We start from the raw sequence: 14925 nt of genomic DNA on the forward strand, positions 1-14925 counted from the left end.
TAGCCAAGGACATACATATTTCTTCATCTAATGGATTGCAAAGCAATTACATTGTTCTGTTTTTTTTTATTTTTACCATTTTCCAGTTAAGACATAGGGACCAGGTCCTAAAAAAGAAAACTAAATGAAAGTCTTATCCGTCCCAGTTCAAGTTTTACTTTGGTCTAGTTGCCATACTAAAAGCCAAGTGCAGCATGCCAGTGTTGTGAAAAGGCTTTAACCTCTCAACAAACTGCAGTTTCTTATCTTTATCATGTGCAGCTATGTCAGATATCCCATACGGACCCACCAGGAGTATATGTTGGAGGAACAAAGGAGGACCAAGCTCTTTTCCCAACTGTTTTCATTACCTTTGGTCCTTTTGGTCCATTTTGTTTGAAATCAAGTATTTCTTGTGCTTATTACGCTAGGCATAAAGCTCCAACCTTATGCATAATTTCATAATTTATAAATCCTATGTCTTCTCATTTTTATGTTGTTTAATTGCATGTGAAGAGTTTGGATTAGTTCTGTCAATCCTCTTTATAGTGCTAAGTATGAAAATTAGGTACTATAAAACCTTCACATTTGGTGAATATAACCCCTCTTCCTCAACCTGCCAGTTGAAACTTAAACATTTGAATCCAGCTGCCATTCTGATCACATTAAAACTTGCCCAGTTAAAATATATGATGGCAAATTTATAGTGGGTGACTGGTGCAGTACAGTGTTACTTCAGATAACTCTGCTTTCCCCTGGGGATGTGTTCCTTAACAAGCCAAAAGAGCATCTTGCTCGCTTCCTTCCTCTTGGCTGCAGGGTGGGTTCATGGGAGTTTATTGCAAGAAATTTCTTAGGCTTATCTTAAGATAAGGTAGCCCTTTAGATACAAGAAGATAGTATCTGTGGCTGTTATACTTAAATCCAGAGCTGGTGGGTTTCTTCCATACACGATTCCACAGGTGAAAAATGAAAGAAACCGAAATTAGAAATGGGAAGGGCTCTCCAGATGTGACAATTCTCTCTGACCTCGCTAGGATGTGTTGGCGTCTCCATTTAGATAGGTGGGGACAAAGTACATTTCTCTTCCTAACAGTAGGACACGAGGTGGAATATCTGAGGTAGTGCAAGACTCAAGGACTTCACACCTTCCCTTCATTTCCACCCCTGTTGCTGCCAGTCTCAGGAGGAGGTGAGGAGGAAGGGCTCATAGTAAGTAAGCCAGAAAGAAAAGCTGCAGACAGGCCAGTGTGCTTGTTTTAAAATAGTTTTCAGTCATAATTTGCAATATAAACTAATCAGACAACTTAAGAACATGCATAGCTGACAGGGTGAATAAGGGCCCCTAAGTGCTCCTCAACTTAAAAATATTTGATTGGCAAACAGTTTTATTTATTAGTCCTTTCAGCATCTCTGTGATAGAGTTAAAAGAGTATCTATTTGCGCCCTGCAGAGTGGGAAGCAGAGAGTTTGGGTGGATTGCTGAAAACCAGAGACCTAATGCCAGGGGGGAAGAGAATAATACTTAGAGACCGGTTGGTGGCAGCTACTCTGTGAGATATAATGTGTGTCTCCTGCTGAGCTCACACCATGAGAAAACATTTCTCTTTCCCTCTGTGGTAACTGTTAGCTTCACTCGCAGACTATGTTTATCATTGTATTGAAATACCTTATTATCTTGCATTAAGCACTGTATCTAATACCTGGCGGGCAGTGTTTCTTCTCCTACCCTTTCCCCAGAGACAGAAGTGAGTACTTGAGAGTCTTGTTTTGAAAACTCATATACATTAACTAAGAGATGTCATTAATACCCGTGTAAGCAGACAAGGTAAAAGAAATGTGCTTTCTATTTCAGGTTGGAGGTCTCCAATACTCTTATTGTCTGAATGTGCCAGCCCTATTCCCTGTAGAGACGAGCTTCTTAAAATTCCCTCTGCTTTAGCCTCAAGTCTTTGATTTCCAACCTGCATTTAGCATTTTCTTTCCTTGAGGTATTTTTATGCTGCACCACTGCCAGACTGAATCTTGAGCATACATTGTTTCCCAGAAAGCTATTACCTAGCCAAGGACATACATATTTCTTCATCTAATGGATTGCAAAGCAATTACATTGTTCTGTTTTTCTTTATTTTTACCATTTTCCAGTTAAGAAATAGGGACCAGGTCATAAAAAAGAAAACTAAATGAAAGTCTCATCCGTCCCAGTTCAAGTTTTACTTTGGTCTAGTTGCCATACTAAAAGCCAAGTGCAGCATGCCAGTGTTGTGAAAAGGCTTTAACCTCTCAACAAACTGCAGTTTCTTATCTTTATCATGTGCAGCTATGTCAGATATCCCATACGGACCCACCAGGAGTATATGTTGGAGGAACAAAGGAGGACCAAGCTCTTTTCCCAACTGTTTTCATTACCTTTGGTCCTTTTGGTCCATTTTGTTTGAAATCAAGTATTTCTTGTGCTTATTACGCTAGGCATAAAGCTCCAACCTTATGCATAATTTCATAATTTATAAATCCTATGTCTTCTCATTTTTATGTTGTTTAATTGCATGTGAAGAGTTTGGATTAGTTCTGTCAATCCTCTTTATAGTGCTAAGTATGAAAATTAGGTACTATAAAACCTTCACATTTGGTGAATATAACCCCTCTTCCTCAACCTGCCAGTTGAAACTTAAACATTTGAATCCAGCTGCCATTCTGATCACATTAAAACTTGCCCAGTTAAAATATATGATGGCAAATTTATAGTGGGTGACTGGTGCAGTACAGTGTTACTTCAGATAACTCTGCTTTCCCCTGGGGATGTGTTCCTTAACAAGCCAAAAGAGCATCTTGCTCGCTTCCTTCCTCTTGGCTGCAGGGTGGGTTCATGGGAGTTTATTGCAAGAAATTTCTTAGGCTTATCTTAAGATAAGGTAGCCCTTTAGATACAAGAAGATAGTATCTGTGGCTGTTATACTTAAATCCAGAGCTGGTGGGTTTCTTCCATACACGCTTCCACAGCTGAAAAATGAAAGAAACCGAAATTAGAAATGGGAAGGGCTCTCCAGATGTGACAATTCTCTCTGACCTCGCTAGGATGTGTTGGCGTCTCCATTTAGATAGGTGGGGACAAAGTACATTTCTCTTCCTAACAGTAGGACACGAGGTGGAATATCTGAGGTAGTGCAAGACTCAAGGACTTCACACCTTCCCTTCATTTCCACCCCTGTTGCTGCCAGTCTCAGGAGGAGGTGAGGAGGAAGGGCTCATAGTAAGTAAGCCAGAAAGAAAAGCTGCAGACAGGCCAGTGTGCTTGTTTTAAAATAGTTTTCAGTCATAATTTGCAATATAAACTAATCAGACAACTTAAGAACATGCATAGCTGACAGGGTGAATAAGGGCCCCTAAGTGCTCCTCAACTTAAAAATATTTGATTGGCAAACAGTTTTATTTATTAGTCCTTTCAGCATCTCTGTGATAGAGTTAAAAGAGTATCTATTTGCGCCCTGCAGAGTGGGAAGCAGAGAGTTTGGGTGGATTGCTGAAAACCAGAGACCTAATGCCAGGGGGGAAGAGAATAATACTTAGAGACCGGTTGGTGGCAGCTACTCTGTGAGATATAATGTGTGTCTCCTGCTGAGCTCACACCATGAGAAAACATTTCTCTTTCCCTCTGTGGTAACTGTTAGCTTCACTCGGTAGGTTGGCGGGCATCTCTTCCAGGAATTTGGAGGTGGTGATGGTTTATATATAACTGCTCTGGCTGTTTGGAGGAGGCTGCTGGGCTGTTTCTCACCACGCGCCACAAGGGTCCTGGGGCTCTTCACATAATGGCACCTTGTCCAGTCACTTGAGTGCCTGGGCTAGAGCACGTGGGCTGAAATAGCAAGGATATCTTTATAAGAAAAATCAATTACAGCTTATTTTAGCATTTCGGAGTGAAGCAAGCTGGGACAAAAAAAAAAAAAAACAACCCATTATTCAGTTTCTGTAGACTTTTTGGTTTGACAGTGTCTTCCAGATGACCCCAGACACGTCTGCCCCCTTCATCATCCTGCCTTTGGCAGCGTTTGGAAAGCAGCAGCCTTAAAACTTTGCCCAGTCTCAGGCAGTGTCCCTCTAAACAGAGGGCTTAGGACACAAGAGCCAGACACCCCTTTCTTCCTCTTGAATTTGGGGAGCCTTTGAGCTCTCGGTGAGCATTTCTTTTTTTTCTAGGCAATAGGCTGTAACACAGCAATGTACTTGAGATCATTTTTATTTTATTAATTTTTATTACTACATTAAGGTTATATGAAGAACTGTTCAGTACCTGTTGCAGTTCTAGGATATTTTTTTTTAAAATCCCTTTATAAGTAATATTAAAGCATTTAGCAGTTCTAGGACTTTTTTTTTTTTAAATCCCTTTATAAGTAATATTAAAGCATTTATTAAGGTGCTTTAAAGGTAATGAGTAACTAACTTTAGATAGACAATCAGAAGCAATGTCTTCTGAAAAATCTGAAAGGGATTAAAATGGTCCTTGTAATGAATAACTAAACAGAGAGAGGTCAAGAACCTTGCAAAATCTGAACTGTTTATCAAAATGTATTTATTTTCAAGGAATCAAAATTAGCTTTTCCAGTATTTGAATGGTTAAAAATTCTGGAGCAAATGCCTTTCCCTATGGGAAAAACATTGTCACATTTACTTCAGCTCAGCTATTGCTGTAGGGACTAAGTTATTTGTAATGCAGAAAGTGCTTTTGCTAGAATAATTAGCTTCTCAGGGAACATAGCTTACACCTTTTTGGAGCCTATGTAATTAGAACTGAGGAAATAGGTCCATCGCTACCGCTATTTCATTACTGAGTAATCATTTGTATCTAAACACACCGCTCTTCAGAGAACGACTGTCTGTGGTCAGATATGCTAATTTGTCCTCTCATTTGCATTACGCTGTGTTTAGCAGCATACTTTTTAAGATGGGCAAATAAGTGCAGCCGAATTTTTAATTCCTGGTGTTGCTAAGAGGTTGGTTCAGTTTAGAGAATCAGAGCTATAACAAGCAGCGCCGAACCATTTCATCAGCTTCTAAACTGGAGGCCCTTAAAGAGAGAGATCTCAACAAAGGACACACATTTGCTGCATTATAGGGTTTGTGTATCAGAGGAGATGCCTCTTGTTAGAACAGGGAAAAGCTGCTGGACCTCAGGCTGCAACTCAGCTGTGGGATGCTGTCCTGGTTTGAGGTAAAATAGAACCAACTTTCTGTTCGGTAATTTTACTTCTTAGCCAGGCCTCTTCTAACTCTCTAAAATTAACAGTGCAGAAAAATTATTGTGCAGAAAAATGTTCATTCTCAGAGTGATAAGACCTGTTTTTATAGTCGATGCCAAGGAATGGTGTGCAGAGAAGCTCCTGCTTATACTTATTGCTATAACAACCGAGGTCAGCTCGTTTTGTTATTTGCCTCGCTGGAGGGTCAGAAACAGAAAAGTCCCACCTGCAGGGAGGAGCAGACAGGAGAGGTGACCCCAAACTGACCAACAGGGTGTTCCATCCCATCTGCCCCATGCTTAGTCTTTGACACGACAAGAGGAAATGGGCACAAACTGGAACAGAGGAAGTTCCATCTCAACATGAGGAGGGACTTCTTTCCTGTGAGGGTGGCAGAGCCCTGGAAGAGGCTGCCCAGAGAGGGGGTGGGGTCGTCTTCTCTGGAGACATTCAAACCCACCTGGACACGTTCCTGTGGGACCTGCTCTGGGTGACTCTGCTCTGGCAGGGGGTTGGACTGGATGATTTCCAGAGGTCTCTTCCAACCCCAACTATTCTGTGATTCTGTGATTCGGTATAAAAGCTGAGGGATCAAAGGGTCAGGCCTCTTTCTTCAATGGCCGACATCCGAGGAGGACCTTGTGTGTTCATCTGCCTTTGATCCCAATCCATGTGTTCCTGACTCCAGAGCTGGAATCCAGTTCCCATCAATCAGTGAGTCCCACCTGGGACTTCCCCAGTGCCTGCCAGTGTGTGATTCGGTATAAAAGCTGAGGGATCAAAGGGTCAGGCCTCTTTCTTCAATGGCCGACATCCGAGGAGGACCTTGTGTGTTCATCTGCCTTTGATCCCAATCCATGTGTTCCTGACTCCAGAGCTGGAATCCAGTTCCCATCAATCAGTGAGTCCCACCTGGGACTTCCCCAGTGCCTGCCAGTGACATCATCCTGGAGCTTGATAAGGTTTTGTATATATTGTATCTATTTAAATATTTTCTTTTTCTTTTAATATTAATATTTCATTAAAGTAGTTTCGTTCCTTCTAAACTCATAAATCTCTTTATCCCTCCTCCTCCTCTCCTTGGAGCGAGAGGTGGGGGAGAGCACCTATCATCAGTCCTTGGCCAGTTTGGCCGAAACCACAACAAATGCAAAAGCAGTGTCCTGCCCTTGGGTTTGGGCGTGCATCCCAGCCACAGCCCAACAACGTACCAGGATCAGACCAGCCTTCCCTCCCCTCCCTCACTGGTCCCATGCACCTTGGTTTCTACCAGAAGAAAAACTCCAGTAGGTCTCTCAGCCAAAGGCTGGTGGAGAAGCAGGACAGCAGGGCACGTTGTGACGCTCTCATCCTGGTCTTGCTGGTCTTAAGCGTCGGTCAACTTAGTTTCTTTAGAGACAGCTTAGTGTAGTGGTTCACACAGGGTCATTCTGCTCATTGCAGTCTCTCCAAGGAGACACTGAAGTGGAAGGGGAGGCAGAAAGAGCGGTTCACACAGGGTCATTCTGCCCATATGCAGTCTCTCCAAGGCGACACTGAAGTGGAAGGGGAGGCAGAAAGAGTTTAGGTACCTCCAGGTAGTTTGTTAAGCAGTGTATTTTTTAAGTCATTTGGGACTTCAGCGACTAATACCTACCTAAGTCCAGTTGCAAGTGGGTTTTTTTGGCTCCGGCCGTGTGCTCTAATTCACCACTAATATCCACTCTCACACAGTACAACTGGGTAAAACTCCCCAATTCATTTCACTTCAGAAATATCCATTCATCCCAGTGATTCGAGAGAGGCTTATGCACCTCCCTCACACCAGATGTTCTCAAGTATATTACTGGACTGGTACCTCACTAGCAGGGAAACAATAGCAAGGATTAGCTTAGAAATAAAAGGCAAATAACACTTCCAGAGATAGCTAGAAACCTGAGGCTTATGGTTTTTGCTACAACTGTGGAGGGTGTGAGGAGTTTAAAGAGGCTGAAAGGGGAATTTGCGCTTTGTTTAGAACCTTTATCCATACACTGAGGTCTTGTACCTAAAGGGTCTTCTCTTCTTTGCCTGTAATATTGAATGTCTGCTGTAACCCCAATATTATACAAAACAGAATTTAGTATACCCAATCCTTAGCACCCTTACTCTTCTGTAAAATAGTCAGCTTCACTGAACAGAAAACTTTTTAACTTGGTTGTGTACTGAAAAATATGCTATGGACATGGGAGGTTACAATAAGTAATAAGTTGGCCCATTTTCAGTTGAAAAACCAGTGTAACTTGCTGATTTACACCTGATGTCTTAGATTTAAGCTTGGCCGGGCATGTATTTTAGCAACATAGCTTGATTTTTGAAAAAAAATTATTAAACAACCCCCTAAGTACCTAAATAGAATGACTGGATTCAGAAGGGAGATTTAAAAAATGCGATTTATTGGCAAAGATCACATGACATTTCCTTAGCCATTAGGATGGAAAAAGAACAGACTGGATGCCTGCCAGTCCTAGAAGTGTGGAAAATTAGATGCCATTTTGCACACAAATCAATACAGTAAGTGGGAAATCTCGGGTCTCCCAAACTGCCTGCAAATGTAGCTGCTAATTGACTCAATTAATCTCTGATCCTGTTTCCACAGAATTGTATGCTTAGAATAAGGGGACACTGGCAGTGTTGTGGATGATTAGAGAATATTGCTGTAATGAGCTTGCTCAGCCACGAGCAGTAAGCTGACCATTAATCTTCAGAAGCAAGGGGACAGGCTCTGCACTTAAAACAAGGGGAAGAAAAAATTTTGGCAACAAAGACGGCTTTTAAAGAACTGCTAAAAATGTGATTAGATTGCACTGATGGTGATGCTTATAACCATTATCCATCTGTGGCATGTGAGAACATTCCTCCACTAAAATCCACCTTCATCCCTTATGCACAGATTTGCTTTCTGGAGGCATTAATGCTGCCTGACTCTTTGCTGAATACTCTGTGCTCCAAATCCAAGAGGTGTCAATGGAGGATACGCTGAGCAACAGCTCAGTTGGCAACATGGAAAAATACATCCAGCATAAAGAACTGTCACTGCTCATACAAACTGTGCAACTAAGGTGAAGATGAGGATGAGGATGCCACACATTTGCTTGGAAATGAACTATACACTAAAAATGGATTGGGATTGTCTCTGCTTGCTGTATACACAGACAAACCCTGGCATCTCACTGTATTTACCTACAGAGGACACAGAGGAAACTACTACAGGAAGGCAAAGGACAGTTAAGGGTAATTGTAATAGGATTTCTATATATAGCCAGGATGTGAAGCCACTTTTAGTACTTACTCATTCTTTCCTGGTGCAGGATGACAAACCGTCTGATGTTTCTTCAACAGCATTTTAGAACACAACAAGTTTTAGGCTTTATTAGATTAGTAGTTTATTAAATGTCATGCATTATGTACTATGCCATTAAAACAAACACAGATCACGGATACGGGGCTGAATTTTAAAAGATCAAGAAACAGAGCTGAAAAGAATACAGGTAAAGGTAGAGCTAGAGAGGTAAAGCAAGATTTCTGTACAGGTTTTTTTTTATTATTATTACCTGAGCCTGGAAATTAAGTTATTTATGTATTTACTCTCAACTGCTTAAAATATATCCTTCCACAAAGATCACCCAGGTTAGAGCCTGATCATTGGCTGTTAACAGGCTTATGATTTTAGAAAATTTAGCACAGAACGTTTCTGCTGTGTGCCAGCCAGGGACAAGGGGATTTCTATTTATCATTTGTATAACTCCAGGAATACCCATGGAGTTTTCCATGACAAAGGAAAATGTCAACTGCTGATCTGAAGAGGCTAAAATTGTCATGAGGCATAGCACCTTAACGGCATAACAAAGCACAGGAGGAAAAGAACTTCACTGGTGTCAGTGCACAGTATATAGAGAATCATAGAATTGTAGACAAACCTTTAACTTACTGCTTTTTTACCCAAACAGATACATCAGCTGATGTGTTTGTGAGAACATTGGAGGGAGCCATCAGAGGGGGTACTCCATGAGGGGAGGGAATTTGTCATTGTATTCTATTACAGAGGACGATTCCAGTTTTGTAAGAAGTTAAAAACAAGGTTTATGGGTTTGGCAACTGACTCCTTGCTGCAGTTGTTCTTAGTGCAAGCCTGGAGGAAACAAACTCTGATCCCAGCAAATGTACACGCGATTGAATGGCAAAGACACTCTGTGATGAAACGAAGTGATACTGAGTGTGCACTTCCATCCTTTCCACGACACTATTTCAGGATTGTTAATACTACATAATTTATTTGTGCTTTTGAATACTAAACAACGTGACACAGGAAAATCCATTAGATCTGCATGGGCTGTCAAAATAGAACATGCTTCTATCAGTTACATGTAAATAACACAAAACGCCTCTTTGCTGTGAGTAGTAATGTGCCGTTTCAGTTTCTCTCTCCTCTGTTGTCGTGTTTGTAGCCAGTCAGGCTTCAGTTCACACAGAATCACAGAATGCTGTGGGGTTGGAGGGGACCTCTGGAGATCACCCACTCCCACCCCGTGCCAGAGCAGGGTCACCCAGAGCAGGTCCCACAGGAACGTGTCCAGGTGGGTTTGAATGTCTCCAGAGAAGGAGACTCCACCACCTCTCTGGGCAGCCTCTGCCAGGGCTCTGCCACCCTCACAGCAAAGAAGTTCCTCCTCATGTTTAGGTGGAACTTTTTATGTTCAAGTTTGTGCCTGGTACCTCTTGTCCTGTCCCTGGGCACCACTGAAAACAGACTGGCCCCATCCTCCTGATACCCACCCTTTCAGTATTTCTAAGCACTGATCAGATGCCTCCTCAGTCTTCTCTTCTCCAGACTGAACAGACCCAAGTCCCTCAGCCTTTCCTCATCAGAGAGATGCTCCAGGCCCCTCATCATCTTTGGAGCCTCTGCTGTACCCTCTCCAGCAGTTCCCTGTCCCTCTTGAACTGGGGAGCCCAGAACTGGACACAGGACTCCAGACGTGGCCTCACCAGGGCAGAGCTACAAAATATTTTGCAAATTATTATGAGGAACCAGGTTTTGCATTTGTTAATAACCACGGCCTCTGTGCAGCAGCCTCCAGCATGACTGGGAGCAGAGGCCGTGTCTGTGTGTCTGTACCTAACAGCCTCACACAGCTGCATTCAAACTTTTAATGCTGTCAAGAAGGTTTTCTAAGCGTGTCTCTTTCTGGCAAATGTTAACAATGTGCTTCAAATAGTAGTCCAAGTAGCTATTAAGCCTATGAGGAGGCTTTCTGGTTAGTTAGAGATTTTTTTGTTCAACTGAGAGGAGAAAATCTCATAGGATTCATGTGACCCTTTCCTCAGCTGAGACTTGGCTTTCCTGCAGACCCTTGCAATTATGATATCCTTTCTGATTATTTCACCACTCCCCTCCCATGGGGATTGAACTCTGTGGTGCATTGTCTCATGACACAGTTGTCTTTCATATCTGAGATGTACCACAGGGCATGGAAGTTCCTCACGTTCTCGAAAGAGGCAACCAAGAGGAGAAGGGTGAGGGTGAAGGATAAAGGTGCTTTCTCTGGGGTACACAAAACAGAGTCAGAACCAGGCAGGATGAAAGACAACTGTGACAAATTTCTGATTGATTTGATGGGATTTCTCTACCACACGCCCTAATAAAGTCTGGAAGTAGATGTGAGCATTAACGACAGAGATTTCAAAGTGAAGCCCGGCGTTATATTTTGTAAAGATACTTTTTTAATGCTATCGACTGCCAAATTATGTCACTAAGAATTTCCTTTGAACCATCGACCTCAACATATGTGATGACAAATTAAATCTGCAACTGAGGGTGGAAGGGTTTTTCCTTTTGAAACTGAATTTATTGCTTTTGGGAAGGCATTGGATTGATGGATCCTGAAGAGCTCTATTTATTCATGGAACATGTGACAAGCTTCCCTTCATTGCAGCTTTCTTCATACTCTTAAAAAGAGCAGTCCCACAAATCTACTTACCGCAGTGATAAATATTTAAGACACAAGGTCAGAAATATACTGTAATTTGTCTGGTGACAATGTTCTATTCCAGTAACTTTATATCTTTCATATCAGATGATTAATGACCTTGGGGCTTTAGGTATGTGCTGTAGAGTGACAGCCCCACAATATAAATATATTCAAAGGCTCAGAAAATGAAGTCTATGCTCCAGCCAACGTCAAGCAAGCTCATTTCTAAGTCTACTGTATGCCATGAGGAAATATCTTACTGCACCAATGACAGTTCAGAAATGTCAGTTATTTATTTCTCTAACCCGAAGTTGTGAAAAGGAGCTGTTTAGTGCTTACTGTGATAAGTAAGAAGCTTTTAGCCCTGCTTCAAACACAGGGTACTTTAATCAAGCCCACAGTTTTTCTAACGGGTCTTCTTATCTCGTATCTCGAAGAAAAACAGCATGTTTTTCGAAAAGATCCCATTTCTCTGCCACAGCATATCTCTTCCTTTTTTTTTTTCTTCTCTACTGAGCCTCATCTGTTCCCGGCTCATCCTGGTCCCTGCCCTTCAGCAAACGTAGTCAATCCCCCTGCTCATCCCAGGCTGCCTTAATAGCTGTTATCTGCTGGCATTAACCACTGCTGCTGGGCAGCAGGGCTGGAAGGGAGAAGCTTTCTGTGACCCTGCAGAAACCTAGTGGGGACCCGTTTCCTTCCTTTTATGTGCCTTCCTTTCCTTCTTCTTTATACGCCACCCACAAGCTCTGCGACCACCCTGTCCCCAGGTCCCTGCACGCTGGGAAAGGCTGCATTCAGCCCATTTCCTCATGACTTATTCTAAGTATCATTTTGGATGCAGCCTCTAAATCTTTTTGAGGTTTGCCTAGCAGTGATTTATGTCCACCGTACCAATAGAACTTATGAAAAATGAGCATATGAGCGTGCAAAAGTTTGTTTTGTTACGGTAGGGCTTCTTTCTCTTGTTTAATCTCAGAAAAGCTCAAAACAAATGTTTGGGAAATATTTTTTGGTAAAGACACTTTTCATTGCCTGATAGAATATTTTCTCCAAATCAGTTTTCAGGTAACAATGGTAAGAGAAACAAAAGTAAGGAACAGTAAGAAAAAGAAAACTTTTGTTCGCAATCAGCCTAGAAAAATCCGTAAGAGAGTCTCAGGAAATTCCAAACAATTCATATTTTCTGACTCGTCTTTTTTACTATAATTGTGTTTCATTCTTATTTTCACTCCGGCCATTCTCAGTTCCAGGAAATCCTTTCAATAGTTACTCATCTTATCTGCTAAATTGTTTCATTCCAAAGAGTGTTTGGATTTATTATCTGCATTACCACTTGACATGCAAAAAAAAAAAAAGGAATGGTTGTCTTCAGACATAATTTATAGTTATGATAATTTTGCTCTGGCTTTTTACTTTTCAGCACTAAAATCAATTTCTGCCCCATCTAGCAAGTCAGAAGGTGTGACTTTCAGTACTTTGTGGTAACAAGATGTTCTTCTACATGGAACATAAAACTGGTCTTCAGAGTGGAATTTTTTCAGCAGTATAATGAAACCAAAAATTATGGTAACTGCTTTCCACATGTTATATTATTTATTTATGACCCACTCTCCTCCTTTTATCTTTTTATTGGGGGAATTCTGAAAAGTAGTAGAAGTTATTGTCACATTTACAGAAATTGGTGGTATTAATCTAGTTAGTTCAGAACTAATAGCATTGAAGATGTGGTAGCGTGGGATTAGGTTTAGCAAAGAACTAATCCCTAAAAGTTGCTGTATATCCTGAGGTTGCAAGCCCCACATCTTCAGTGCAAAGCTTCGGCGTTCTACATGCAAATCACTGCTGGTAGGGAAAAATAAGGCTTTTCTGACTAATAGCTATAAAAAGAATAAACCTGGAACTTAAATGTCAAGAGAAAAAAATTATAACTCACCCACTACGAGTGAAAGGTTGGTGAGACCAATCTGGTGAGACCCCACCTGGAGCACTGCGTCCAGCTCTGGAGTCCTCAGCACAGGAAGGACAGGGACCTGTTGGAATGAGTCCAGAGGAGGCCATGAAGATGCTCCGAGGGCTGGAGCCCCTCTGCTGTGAGGACAGGCTGAGAGAGTTGGGGTTGTTCAACCTGGAGAAGAGAAGCTCCCCCTTCCAGTATCTAAAGGGGGAAACAGGAGAGATGGGGAGGGAGCCTTTATGAGGGACTCGTTACATAGGACGAGGGGGAATGGTTTTACACTGACAGCGGGGAGATTGAGATGAGATCTCAGGAAGAAATTCTTTGCTGTGAGGGTGGTGAGACACTGGAAGAGGTTGCCCAGAGAAGCTGTGGCTGCCCCATCCCTGGAGGGGTTCAAGGCCAGGCTGGATGGGTGCAGAAACCTAGTGGGGACCCGTTTCCTTCCTTTTATGTGCCTTCCTTTCCTTCTTCTTTATACGCCACCCACAAGCTCTGCGACCACCCTGTCCCCAGGTCCCTGCACGCTGGGAAAGGCTGCATTCAGCCCATTTCCTCATGACTTATTCTAAGTATCATTTTGGATGCAGCCTCTAAATCTTTTTGAGGTTTGCCTAGCAGTGATTTATGTCCACCGTACCAATAGAACTTATGAAAAATGAGCATATGAGCGTGCAAAAGTTTGTTTTGTTACGGTAGGGCTTCTTTCTCTTGTTTAATCTCAGAAAAGCTCAAAACAAATGTTTGGGAAATATTTTTTGGTAAAGACACTTTTCATTGCCTGATAGAATATTTTCTCCAAATCAGTTTTCAGGTAACAATGGTAAGAGAAACAAAAGTAAGGAACAGTAAGAAAAAGAAAACTTTTGTTCGCAATCAGCCTAGAAAAATCCGTAAGAGAGTCTCAGGAAATTCCAAACAATTCATATTTTCTGACTCGTCTTTTTTACTATAATTGTGTTTCATTCTTATTTTCACTCCGGCCATTCTCAGTTCCAGGAAATCCTTTCAATAGTTACTCATCTTATCTGCTAAATTGTTTCATTCCAAAGAGTGTTTGGATTTATTATCTGCATTACCACTTGACATGCAAAAAAAAAAAAAGGAATGGTTGTCTTCAGACATAATTTATAGTTATGATAATTTTGCTCTGGCTTTTTACTTTTCAGCACTAAAATCAATTTCTGCCCCATCTAGCAAGTCAGAAGGTGTGACTTTCAGTACTTTGTGGTAACAAGATGTTCTTCTACATGGAACATAAAACTGGTCTTCAGAGTGGAATTTTTTCAGCAGTATAATGAAACCAAAAATTATGGTAACTGCTTTCCACATGTTATATTATTTATTTATGAGCCACTCTCCTCCTCTTATCTTTTTATTGGGGGAATTCTGAAAAGTAGTAGAAGTTATTGTCACATTTACAGAAATTGGTGGTATTAATCTAGTTAGTTCAGAACTAATAGCATTGAAGATGTGGTAGCGTGGGATTAGGTTTAGCAAAGAACTAATCCCTAAAAGTTGCTGTATATCCTGAGGTTGCAAGCCCCACATCTTCAGTGCAAAGCTTCGGCGTTCTACATGCAAATCACTGCTGGTAGGGAAAAATAAGGCTTTTCTGACTAATAGCTATAAAAAGAATAAACCTGGAACTTAAATGTCAAGAGAAAAAAATTATAACTCACCCACTACGAGTGAAAGGTTGGTGAGACCAATCTGGTGAGACCCCACCTGGAGCACTGCGTCCAGCTCTGGAGTCCTCAGC

At 41.7% G+C, this 14925-nt stretch overlaps 1 protein-coding gene across 1 annotated transcript in view; it reads left to right on the forward strand.

Annotated features, from left to right (window-relative positions):
- The window catches only part of KCNB2 (potassium channel, voltage gated Shab related subfamily B, member 2), a 204718-nt gene that overhangs the window by 161640 nt on the left and 28153 nt on the right, over positions 1 to 14925 (forward strand). The gene's annotated exons all lie outside the window — the stretch shown is intronic.

The sequence above is a fragment of the Calidris pugnax genome, unplaced genomic scaffold (genome assembly GCF_001431845.1).
Source record: "Calidris pugnax isolate Ruff unplaced genomic scaffold, ASM143184v1 scaffold61, whole genome shotgun sequence".
NCBI classification, from domain to species: Eukaryota; Metazoa; Chordata; class Aves; order Charadriiformes; family Scolopacidae; genus Calidris; species Calidris pugnax.